This window comes from Rhinoderma darwinii, chromosome 5 (genome assembly GCF_050947455.1).
Source record: "Rhinoderma darwinii isolate aRhiDar2 chromosome 5, aRhiDar2.hap1, whole genome shotgun sequence".
NCBI lineage: Eukaryota > Metazoa > Chordata > Amphibia > Anura > Rhinodermatidae > Rhinoderma > Rhinoderma darwinii.
Window position 1 is genome coordinate 55413567 of NC_134691.1, and position 13787 is coordinate 55427353.

A 13787-nucleotide genomic window follows, 5' to 3' on the forward strand; every position below is an offset into this window, starting at 1 on the left:
GCACACAAAGTTCCTATGACTCTGAAGTGTGCATGAGGCCTATCAGAAATAGGCAGTTATATTTAATTGACAAACCTACTAATATACTGTATGTATATATATATATATATATATATAAAAATATATATTTTTATATATATATATATATATATATATATATATATATAAAAAAATATTTGATTGGCGGGGGTCCTGCCGCTGGGACCCCCACTGATCCAGAGAACACGCTTACCTGTGCGCCCCATATGAATGCAAATACTGCAAATCCTCGGCCACCACTCCATTCATTTTCTTTAGGGCTTCAAGAGAAAACCTGGTCTTAATATACATACAGATCGCAGGAGTAGGGTGCGCCTATTTTATTAAGGGGTGCATAACTCTTTTTTTTTTAAATCAAACAACTGTTTATTGAAAATACACAATATACATCTGTCATCTGCTATAAATCCACATTTAGCAGCAAAATAAAATTTACATTACACATATCATCTTTTCGTATAAATTCTGTGTATACATTACATATTTCCCATATGGTTCTTTAATAACATCCCCACCCCCCAACCTTAACTCCCTTCCACACCCCTTCCCCCCCTGCGCGTCCATGCCTCTATCCCTTAGTATATCTCACTCCACTTTTATTAACCTCCCAATCCATAGTATTGTGACCATTTACCCCATTGCTTATCATATTTATGAATCGCTCCACGTTTCATATAAATTCTTCACTCCAAAGCCACCGTACAAGTAACATAACTCACTAGTTCAGAAACCTCCGGGGGATCCCCCTGTAGCCAGTATTTAGCAATCAATTTTCTTGCGTGATATAGTACCTTTTTAATGGATAACAGTTCAGCCCTATCTTCTTCCACCCCTCCCATGCAGCCCAGTAGGTATATCTTAGGATCCAGTGGGAATTCCCTGCCATATATGCGAGACACCATTTCTTTAATCTCTCCCCAGTATCCGTGCAGCCTCGGACAGCTCCAGAACATGTGTTTCAGATCTGCCCCATCCAATAAACATCTTTGACATTCCATTGTAGATCTAAGCCGCATTTGCCAGAGCACCTTAGGTGTTCTATATACTCTATGCAGGAGAAAGAGTTGCGACCTCCTATGCGCCACACTAAGGGAGAGGACTTTCGGTGACTCTAATATTTCCCCCCACTCGTCCTCTGTCAATGTCCCCACATCTCTTTCCCATTTTGTTTTAACTTCTGCCATCGGATCTCCTAGAAATTTGAGAAGCAGCGTACTATATATTAAAGATATAAGCCCTTTTGTGTCTCTTGCCCCCAGTATCTGTTCCACCACTCCCATACTGGAACAACCCATATCCAGCACCCTTGCCTGTGCTTGCGCCGCATGCCGCAGTTGAAGGTATTGATAAAATAACCTATGGGGGAGGCCAAACTCTTCCTGAAGCTGTGAGAAAGGTTTAAAAATTCCCTCATCATATAGCTGACTCACCATTCGAACTCCATTTTGCTCCCACTCCTGAAATCCCTCCAGTGTGCTAAACTCCCAAAGGTATGGATTGTTCCAGATGGGCATGTAATTAGAGCACCCCGTAACTCCCAGTATGGCCTTACATTCCCACCAAACCTTATGAAGCAATAACAAGGTAGGTTTTCCTCTCGCCTCCCTCTTCAATTTATGGGATTCCAGGGCCTCTAGCATACTCATGCGTTGCCCCAGGTAGAATAGCAGCTTCCCCCTGGAATCCCAATCCTCTCTATCTTTCCATCCTGCAAAGTGCTGCAACTGCGCCGCCAAGTAATATACCCACGCATTTGGGATAGCCAACCCACCTTGCTCCTTTGGTAACTGCAATTTTTCCATTTTAATTCGAGGAATCCCCCTTTTCCACACCGAGTCCCTGAACAGGTTATGAATCCTCCTGAACCAATACTTAGGCAACCACACTGGAGCGTTATGCACCACATAAAAGATCTGGGGCATTAAAATCATTTTAATTAAATTCGCCCGTCCCAGTGCTAAGAGCGGTAACTTCAACCAAATTTTTGATCTATCTCGGATTTTCTCCAATAAGGGTTTCACGTTTAGGGCAACAAAGTCCTGCACCTTTGCCGAAACTGTAATCCCCAGGTACTTAAATTCCTTCACACAGGGTATATTCACCCCTCTCACCACCACCGGCAGACTCAGAGGGGTAAGCGGCAATAGCACTGACTTATTCCAGTTGATTCTCAACCCCGAGAATTTACCAAAGCTTTCCAGCACATTCATAACTGCCGGCAACGACCGATCTAGTCCCCTTAAAAACAACAAAACATCATCCGCATATAAGGCTATACGTTCCTCTAAGTCCCCATATCGAAATCCTTCAATATCCGGATGCTGCCTCACAACATTCGCTAAGGGCTCAATTGCTAAAGCAAATAACAACAGGGATAACGGGCATCCCTGACGCGTCGCCCTTTCCAGAGCAAAGATCTCAGACATCCTTCCATTAGCTCGAATTCTTGCCATTGGCTGTTTGTATAACAGTCGTACCCAGGTAATAAAGTTGTTCCCAAACCCCATGCGTTCCATCACCGCCCACATATACCCCCACTCTACACTATCAAAAGCTTTGGCAGCATCTAGGGATAACACTGCTCTAGACCGAGCATCTTCAGTATCTGCCTGAATATTCAGGAACAGCCTTCTCAGATTAACTGCCGTAGATTTTGATGGCATAAACCCCGACTGGTCTGGGCCCACAATGGTGGTCACTACTTTCGCCAGCCTATTAGCAAGAATTTTTGCAAGAATTTTAACATCTGAGGTCAACAGGGAGATTGGCCGATAAGATTCAGGCATAGTCTTGTCTTTCCCCTCCTTAGGAATAACTACTATGGCAGCCTCAGACATTGACCGGGGCAGACACCCCATCTCAAAACCATCCTGAAACACTGTCAATAACTCTGGCAGAAGCACATCACCGCAGGTTTTATACAGCTCCACTGGTATGCCATCTAGCCCTGGTGCCTTTTCATTTGCCATTGAACTCACCGCTTGTTGTATTTCCTCCAGAGTTAGTGGTGCCTCCAGCCCCTCCCTATCCTCTGCCTTCAGCGTGACCCATGTCATACCCTCTAAATAGTCTGCCAATAACGCGCCCGTATAGTCAACTTTAGAGCTATATAGTTCAGTATAACAAGATTTCAACACCTTCAGCACACTTCCTGTGTCTTTGGCCACCCCCCCTTTCCCGTCCTGTAAGCAATGAACAAACGTACTATCTTGTGCAGGTCTAGCTATAGTGGCCAACAATCTACCTGTCATTTCCCCCTCCTCATAATATTTCTGTTGCATAAAAAGTCGTTTATTAGCCGCCTGTTCCATCACATGTTCCCTCAATAGTTTCTGGGCAATCTTCCACTGAGCAAGCGTATCTGCCGTGCAATGTGTAACATGTCTCTCCTCTGTTAGTGTTACCCTATTTGACAATTCCACACCCATTTGTTTAGTCCTATTCTTAATGGCCGTAATCTCTCGTATATATACCCCTCTAATATACGCCTTCATCGCATCCCACAAGACGTCTACAGGCACCGTGCCAGAATTAAATTCAAAATATTCCTGTAAACTCGAGGCTATTTTTTCCCCCCCTACCAATTGAATCCAGAACGGATTTAGCCGCCAATGCATTCTAAGTCCTCCCTCCTGAGGACTGGTTTTGACTTTCATTAGCATTGGAGAGTGATCCGATAGCGAGCGCGGCAAGTATTCCACCTCTTCAACACACATAACTCCCAGACTATTACTGAATATCAGATCCAACCTCGACAGTGATCCATATGTAGAAGAGACACAGGAATATTGCACAGTAGATGGCCATTTAGCTCGCCACACATCCGTAAACCCCACCTCCGTCATATATTTTCCAAACGATGTCAACCCGGCTTCCATTCCCCCTCCATTCCCCAGGAACTTATCACGCGCCTTATCCATTATATTGTTAAAGTCCCCCATTAGTATAGTGGGGACCATCGGCCAGCCAGCCAATTTCTCTAACACTTCCCGTATGGGGACCACAGAGTATGGGGGAGGCACATACAGTATCACTATAATACATTCCCAGTTAAAAAGTTTACAATGTACCCCTACATATCTACCTTCCCGATCATTGAATGAGTCCAGGCAACTAAACGGCAGGCTCCGATGTACCAAGAGACTAACCCCTCTTGAGTATGTGGAATGAAAAGAGTGGAAACTGTGTCTAATCCAGGTTCTATGCGCCTGATGGGCCGTGTCTTTGGTCAGGTGAGTCTCCTGCAATCCCATCACCCCAGCAGACTGTCTTTTCAATGAATCAAAAATAGCCCTGCGTTTTGTAGCCTCCCCCATACCCCTGACATTCCAGGACATAAAATTTACCCTTCCCCCCATCTAATCAAGGCTTGGATTTGACATTGAGATATACCATATAGTATAATACACTTCTGAATACGGCACGCTTTAACCTCCCACCCCCCACACCCCCCGCAACACATCCCCTTCCCCCCTGTTATATCCCTCAACTCCCCACCTTGCCATAAACTTACCCTCCTAAGAGGGCCAGGGCAGGCGAACAATTCGCCCTTATCAGGACATTTCAGCACCTTATTCACAATGTATAAATACATGTAAAATATTCTATGCATTGTACTTCAGAAGCTCCTATCCTCCCGCCACCAGAATACAGCATATACATGTTATCTTCACATTTCAAATAATCATATCACGGTCAACCTTCCAGTATTCCCTCCCCCCCCTCCCTTCCCCATTTCTAAAAGAAAAGGATTTCAACTCCACTCCAACAACTTAACATTTCAACGCACAACCACATTTCTTTCTCCTCTCCCCCCACCAGCAACAGTCCCATCAGGAACCTTCCACCTCAGGTGCGCACAGCAGCTTCTTCCCTCTCCTGACGAAGATGATCCTCATGGCTGTCCAGCCATCTGAGCACATCTTTTGGGCTTTCAAAGAATTGGACAGTCCCCAGCGCCACCACTCGCAGCTTCGCTGGATACAACATGGAGTATTGGACCCGAAGACTCCTCAGCCGTTTTTTTATATCCAGGAACTGCAGTCGTCGCTTCTGTATCTCAGCTGAGAAATCTGGATAAAAGGAGACTTTCGCCCCGTTCACACTAATATCTTGGAGTTCCCGGGCTTGCCTAAGAATCAGATCTCGGTCTTTGTAATGGAGCAATTTCACCAAAACTGGCCTGGGCGGTCTTCCAGGTGGGCCAGGTCGAGTGGGAACTCTATGTGCTCTTTCCACTGCAAACAATGGCGTCAAGGATTCTTTGCTAAACACTTCTAGCAGCCATTTTTCAAAATAAGAATCTGGATGGGCCCCTTCCACTTTCTCCGGGATCCCCACCATCCTCACATTATTTCGGCGCAAACGGTTCTCCAAGTCGTCCGTTTTGGACAAAAGGTAATTTACATCCACAGCCGTTGCATTCACATCTCTCCGCATGGGCAGCATTCTGTCTTCCAGCTCACTGACCCGACCCTCCACCGCCGTTGTACGTTCAGACACCTTCTGCAGGTCATGTCGTATAATAGAAATGTCCTCTTTGATCCCCCCCACCTGACAGGTAAGTTTGGCTAGAGTGGAATTGCACTGGCTTACCGCCAAAAAAACGTCTGCCAAGGTGGGTCCAGGCACTGCCTTGTCATGTATGCCTCCTTCCGATCCGTCTGTGTGGTTATCCGGCACCCCTTCTCCATTTTCCTCCTCATCCGACTCCATCTGCGTCCTCAGTGGCTCAAACCGGGACCCGGAGCCTGAACCCTCCGCCATCCTCTCCCTACTACTCATCTGCCCCCTGATTACAGCAGGCTTTGTAGGTGTGTGCCGGGCAAAGCGCTCTAACCTCGATGCTGCCGCCCCTCTCACATCTCTGCGCTCCGTGAAGGAGCCCGCGTCGGCGCCATCTTGCTTCTTCAGCTCCTCGTCCTCTGCCGCCTTTGACTTCCGGGATCGGGTCATTATGAGCGTCGGTTTTGTTCCAAAATATCGTCCCCGGGTTCTCCACCACTTCTCCTCTCGTGTTACGTGATTCACCGTTCAAATTAACAACTGCAGGATATAGTTTAAGGATAATGGCAGCGGGAGCTCCGGATCCTGCTTCTTCTCACATGCGCTGCTAGGCCACGCCCCGGGTGCATAACTCTTAATAAATCAGATGCATCTCTGGCTATCTGTGCACCAGAAAGTCAAATCTACACCAGCTGTGAGCTGGCGTAAATCTGCGCTATATAGTTTTTGGCGTAAATGATAGTAAATTTGTAGGCCTCCTTCACAGTAAAACATTTTTTTTCTTGACCAATGTAGTGTTACCACCCTATATTTATAAGACAATGAAACAACCTTACAATCTGTGATACACATATATACTAGTGCGTGTATATATATATATTAGGGCTGAGCAATTAATAGAAAAGTAATCTAAATCGAAATTCAGCGCAATTAATCGACGTCATGTTGCAAATTTTATATTTATCAATTATTTTCCCTCGGTTTAAACTGTATCTGCATCTTCTGGATGCAGATACAGTTGAGTTCAATGGTAGAGCAGGGGACCGTAAGGTCCCTGGTCTACCATTCACTATGTGTCGCTAGGCGCGAGGCAGTGACGTCATCTTGCTTGTCTGCACCGAGCTGCACAGACCAGAGGAGCAGAAGGGATCTCCTCCATTCGTCATTGGAACGGGGTTAGGTGAGTATGTATATTATTATTTTTATCAGGAACTATTAGGGGCAGCTGTGGGGGCATTATACAGCGTAGGGGCTGCTATGGGGGACTTTATACTGTGTGGGGTGCAGCTATGGGAGCAGTTATGGGGCATTCTACTGTGTGAGGGAAGCTATATGAGCAATATACTGCATTGAAGTCAGTTATGGGGGCCTTATATTATATAAAGGCAGCTATTGGGGCATTATACTGTGGGGAGGGCAGTTATGGGGGCATTATGCTGTGTGGAAGGCAGTAATGGGGTTTATTATACAGTGTGGATGGAAGTTATGGGGGGCATTATACTGTGGTGGCAACTATGGAGGGCATTTTACTCTGTGGGGGCAGCTATGGGGTCTATATACTGTGTGGGGCAGCTATGGGGCATTATTGTGTGTGTGGAGGGCAACTATAGGGACAATATACTGTGTGAAGGCAGTTATAGGGGCATTAAATTGTGGGGGGGGCAGCTATGGGGCATTATACTGTGTGGGGGGAACTATGGGGGAAATATACTGTATGGGGCAGTGTCTGGGGGTATATTCTATACATTAGTATATAGCAGGCTCAGGGAATAAATATTAATTCAATGGCATAGCATGCAAATAGGGGGCGTGTTATGAAAAAATAATCGTAATTCAGGTTACATGTTCAATTAATCCTGATTTTGATTTAGGTCATAATTGCCCAACACTAAAATATATATATAATACCGTATTTTTTGGACTATAAGATGCACCCAGGTTTTAGACAACAGAAAATAGGGAAAAAAATCATATTTTACTACTTTTACAAAGAAAAAACTATTGCTTCTGAGAGCCATAACTTTTATATTTTTTCATCGTTTGAGTGGTGTGAGGGCTTATTTTTTGCGGGACGAGCTGTAGGTTTTATTGGCACCATTTTTTGGTACATACGATTTTTGCAATAGTGACCAAAAAACAACGATTCATGGATTTAAAAATTTTTTTTTTTACTCTGTTCACCGTGACAATCAAATAATGCTATATTGGAATAGTTCGGACTTTTACGGACGCAGCGATACCAATTTTTTTATTTTTTTTTTTTTTTTTTACATTGTGCTTGGTGAAAAATGGGAAAAAGTTTATTTTTTTTTACTTTGAATGTTTTTTTACACTCCTGAAAATTTATCTAACTTTTTTTTTAGACATTTTATTAGTTCCCCTCGTTGAGTTACGCTCTTTCCGTAACTTCCATAGTAGTGAATGGCAGTCGCAGAAGCAGCGTAGAATACTACACTGTTTCCGTAACTACTATTTAGTTATATGGGCTTAGGGGGCCCCGTTCTAGAGATAGATGCTAGTCGCAGAGGTGGGACCCGAATCTATCTAACATTTATGACATATCCTGGAGATATGTCATAAATGTCCTTCATGGGAAGAACCCTATAAATGCTGCGGGCACTAATAATTGCGGCATTTAACTAGTTAAACGGCCAGGAACAGCGCCATTGCTGTTCCTGGCCATTAGAGCAGCGTGTCAGCTGTAAAACACAGCTGACACCTGCAGCATATGGAGCGGGCTCAGCGTATGATCCCGCTCCACTCCAAACATTATCCCCTCCTCTGCTCCATGATGTGCCGACACATCATGGGTCAGGAAGGGGTTAAGTATGAAGCGGTAAGGGGGCCCGGCGCAGCCGGGTCCCTTGACTGGCGACTATAAGACGCAGGGACTTTTTAGCAAGATTTATTCTTGCTAAAAAGTGCGTCTTATAGTCCGAAAAATACGATATACATATATATATATATATATATATATACACCGTGTTCCAAATTATTATGCACATTGGATTTAAGCGTCATAAACATTTAATTATTAGTTTTTTCAATGAAACTCATGGATGGTATTGTGTCTTAGGGCTCTTTGGATCATTGTAATCAATCTCAGACACCTGTGATAATTACTTTGCCAGGTGTGCCCAATCAAAGGAAAACTACTTAAGAAGGACGTTCCACATTATAAAGCAGGCCACAGGTTTCAAGCAATATGGGAAAGAAAAAGGATCTCTCTGCTGGCGAAAAGCGTGAAATAGTGCAATACCTTGGACAAGGTATGAAAACATTAGATATTTCAAGAAAACTTAAGCGTGATCATCGTACTGTGAAAAGATTTGTGGCTGATTCAGAGCACAGACGTTCAGATAAAGGCATAATGAGGAAGGTTTCTGCCAGACAAATTAATAGGATTAGGAGAGCAGCTGCTAAAATGCCATTGCAAAGCAGCAAACAGGTATTTGAAGGCGCTGGTGCCTCTGGAGTCCCACGAACCTCAAGGTGTAGGATCCTCCAGAGGTTTGCAAGTGTGCATAAAGCTATTATTCGGCTACCCCTAAACAATGCTCACAAGCAGAAACGGTTGCAGTGGGCTCAGAAATACATGAAGACTAATTTTCTAACAGTGTTGTTTACTGATGAGTGCCGTGCAACCCTGGATGGTCCAGATGGATGGAGTAGTGGATGGTTGGTGAATGGCCATCATGTCCCAACAAGGCTGCGACGTCAGCAAGGAGGTGGCAGAGTCATGTTTTGGGCTGCAATCATGGGGAGAGAGCTGGTAGGCCCCTTTAGGGTCCCTGATGGTGTGAAAATGACCTCTGCAAAGTACATAGAGTTTATGACTGACCACTTTCTTCCGTGGTACAAAAAGAAGAACCGTGCCTTACATAGCAAAATTATCTTCATGCATGACAATGCACCATCTCATGCTGCAAATAATACCTCTGTGTCATTGGCTGCTATGGGCATAAAAGGAGAGAAACTCATGGTGTGGCCCCCATGTTCCCCTGACCGCAACCCTATTGAGAACCTTTGGAGCATCCTCAAGCAAAATATCTATGAGGGTGGGAGGCAGATCACATCAAAACAGAAGCACTGGGAGGTTATTCTGACATCCTGCAAAGATATTCAAGCAGAAACTGTCCAAATACTCACAAATTCAATGGATGCAGGAATTGTGAAGGTGATATCAGAGAAGGGGGTCCTATGTTAATATATAACTTGGCCTGTTAAGTTTTTTGTGTATATATATATATATATATATATATATATATATATATATATATATATATATATATATATATATATATATATATATATATATATATATATATATATATTGCTCTAGTGCAAGCTATATAAACCACTAGGTTGGAAGAGTATGGAGTGGGCTCACGGGCAAAGAGCCCCCTTTTTCCCATTTTCCTTCAAGCACAATGTAAAAAAAAATAGAAAGTTAACATAACTGGTATCGACGAGTCCGTAAAAGTCTGAACTATTAGGGTATGTGCACACACACTAATTACGTCCGTAATTGACGGACGTATTTTGGCCGCAAGTACCGGACCGAACACAGTGCAGGGAGCCGGGCTCCTAGCATCATACTTATGTACGATGCTAGGAGTCCCTGCCTCGCTGCAGGACAACTGTCCCGTACTATAATCATGTTGACTCCGAATATAGCTACAAAAGTCAAATTTTATTTTTATCAATCAGCTTTTTCCTTGTAAAAGTAGTTAAACATAAAAAAAACTATATAAATTTGGTATCGCCTTAATAATATTGACCCGCAGAATAAAGTTACACACGTTGAACGCTGTAAAAACAAAAACCCCCAAAAGACTAATCGCTGTTTTCTTCGTATTCCACCCCACAAATATATTTTTTCCAATTTCCCACTACATTTTATGGTACAATAAATTGTGACATAAAATCTACAACTCGTCCCGCAAATAACAAGCCCTCATACGGCAATATTGATGGAAAAATAAAAAAGTTATGGCTTTTGGAAGGTGGGGAGGAAAAATCGAAGCGAAAATCAGAAAAATGGCTGCGGCCGCAGTGTAATACAGGACCAGCAAAGTAAATGAGATTTCAAGAAATCTCATCTACACGTTGCAGAATTTTTTTGATCTGCGGTGCGTATTTTAAAAGCCGCAGCATGACAATTTGTCTTGTGTTTCTACTTCTAGAATTGTATCTAACTAGTTTAAAAAAAAAAAACTATGGCAGCTATAGGGTGTTATATCAGGGCGTAATATCTGTTCTATTGTCTGCACAATCCACTGGAAGGGAATGTTAAAATATAATACTATTCAAACATCGTCTCTGAAAGGTGGAACATCTTTCTATAGTAATACGATACAGCAGACAATACAACAGTCCCTATACCTGTCAGCCCAGCGTCAACTTCTTCCAATAACAACCAGCAGAATTGTGACTTATACAGACTGTCAGGCTCCATTCACATCACGTCTGGTGTATACAGTTGAGGTATATGTATGCTACAAAACAGGGATGCAATTGTAACGACTACTACATACTTCTTGTTTTTTCCAAACGTATACAGTGAAAGCTTATATCTGTACCTTTGGATCCAATTGCCATTGACTATTGATAAAACAGTAACTTGCATGTGGATTTGCACTGGAATTGCTGTGGATTTCACTGCATGTAAAACATGCAGATTTTATGGCAGATTTGCTGCGTACAAATCCATGTGTCAATGAGGATATATTCACACGGCAAACAAAAATTGGCCATAAAATACAGAGCTGTTTTCAAGGGAAAACAGCCCCTGATTTTAGCCGTTTTTTATGCGTGTGTCATCACATATGATGCGTGGCTGCGTGATTTTTGCGCAGCCGCCATCATTATGACACTCTGTTTGTAAGCACGTGGTGCTTTTCTGTTTTCAATGATACTTTTGACTGCTGTTGCGCGAATCACGCGCGTCCCACAGAAGTGCTTCCGTGTGCTGCGTGTGATTTTCACGCACCCATTGACTTCAATGGGTGCGTGATGCGCGAAAAACGCAGAAATATAGGACCTGTCGTGAGTTTTACGCAGGGGACCCGCGCTGCGCAAAAATCACTGACAGTCTGCACTGCCCCATAGACTAATATAGGTCCGTGAAAATAACGCGCGTTGCACGGACGTATATCACGTCCGTGTAAATCCGCCCTTAGACCTGTCTCTTTTGGGTCGTTAGGACGAAGCATCTGTTTTTAGTTTTTTTCAACGTTGCATTCTGAGAGCCATAATTTTTTATTTTTCTGTCGATGTAGCTTGTTGATTAACGTTTATTCACTTTTTTTTAAAGGGGAATGGAAAAAACAGCAATTCCGCCATTGTTTTTTTGCATCTTAAATTGATGCCATTCACCGTGCTGCATAAATAACATGTAGCCTGTATTCTACAGGTTGGTATGATTACGCCGATACCAAATTTGTATAGGTTTTTGTGTTTCACTGCTTTTGTACAATAATTGCACATTTCATGAAGCAAAAAAAATGTTTTTATGTCGTCTCATTCCAAGATCAATAACTTTTTCATTTTCCATCGATGTAGCCGTATGTGGGCTTGTTTTTAGTGGGACGAGTAATCTTTTTTAATAGAACCATTTTGGGTTAACTTTTATAATTTTATTTGGGGGGGTTTATTGGGGAAAAAAACAATTCCACCATATTTTTTTTCATTATTTCTTTTTTACACTTTTCAACATGCGTTTAAAATAACATGTTAACTTTATTATACTTTTTTTTTAACTTTTGCAAAGTAAAAAACACTTTATAGAAAAAAATATTTTATTTATTTTTACTGTAAACTTTTTTTTCTTAATTTAGGCTTCGTTCACATCTGCGTCGGAACTCCGTTCATGGGTTACATCGGAGCTTTCCGTGTGGGGGACCCATGAACAGAGTCCAGACGGAAACAAACGGAAACCATAGGTTTCCGTTTGCATCACAATTAATTTCAATGGTGACGAATCCGGTGCAAATGGATTCCATTTGTCACCGTTGTTTAAGGGTTCCGTCGTTTTGACAGAATGAATAGCACAATCGACTACGGTATTAATTCAGTCAAAATAACGGAACCCTTAAACAACGGTGACAAACGGAAAACATTTGCACTGGATTCGTCCCCATTAAAATCAGTGGTGATGCAAAAGGAAACCTATGGTTTCCGTTTGTTTCAGTTTGGATTCCGTTCATGGGTTCCCCTGATGGAAAACTCTGATGGAACGCATGAACGGAGTTCCGACGCAGATGTGAACGAAGCGTTAGGAGAGGCAGGTGGGGGCGCTCCCCTACAATCATAACTACGAATCAGCTGTATTCTTTTAGCATTCCTATTAGTCAAACAATACAATATTTTTACAAATGGCAGCATATTCAGCTGACAGGTCCATTTTAACCTTTTAGTGACCAGCCTATTTCTGGGCCATAATAACCAAGCATTCTTTTTCAGTTTTTCATTTAATTTCAAAAGCCATAACTCGTAGACATAATCGATTCATGTTTTAATGATACAATTTTGGGGTACATATAATTTATTGATTATCTTTTTTTGGGGTAAGGATGACTTTTTCATTGCTTTTTATTGCGTTTTTTTAGTCACATTATTTTGACCATCTCCTACTTTCGACGCTGGCAGCGTGTAGCCCATGAAGGAAGTGATGTGTTGTGGGCTGACTTGGTGGGTATATAAGGTGTGCGATAGGCTGTCTGAACACATATCACTCATTGTTGCCATGGTTAAAAGGGGCGATTTATCAAAGTTGCCAAAAGGGATGATTATTGGCTTTCAGGCCAAGGGTGGCCGTATTTCTCAAACAACGCAATTTGTGAACTGTTCGCGTGCTGCTGTGGGGAAAGTGTATCGTGAGTGGACAAATGGTACCATTGGGAATAACCGACGTGGAAACTCTGGCGCACCACGTGCCATTGATGTGAGAGATGATGTCGGTTACGAAGGTGTGCAAGGGCCGAATGACACACTACAGTGGAGCAGCTCCCCGTGAAAATCAACCAGGGGCCTACCAGACGTTTGTCTAAAACAACAGTTCAGCAAACCTACTGCGTATGGGGCTCCGAAGCAGACGGATGGTCACTGCTCATATACTAACAAAGGTGCATTGGACAAAAAGGCTTTAATTTGCACGGCAGTATCGGAATTATACCACCGATGATTGGCAAAGGGTTGCCTTCTCCGATGAGTCACGTTTTCTGCTTCATCAAACGGATGGA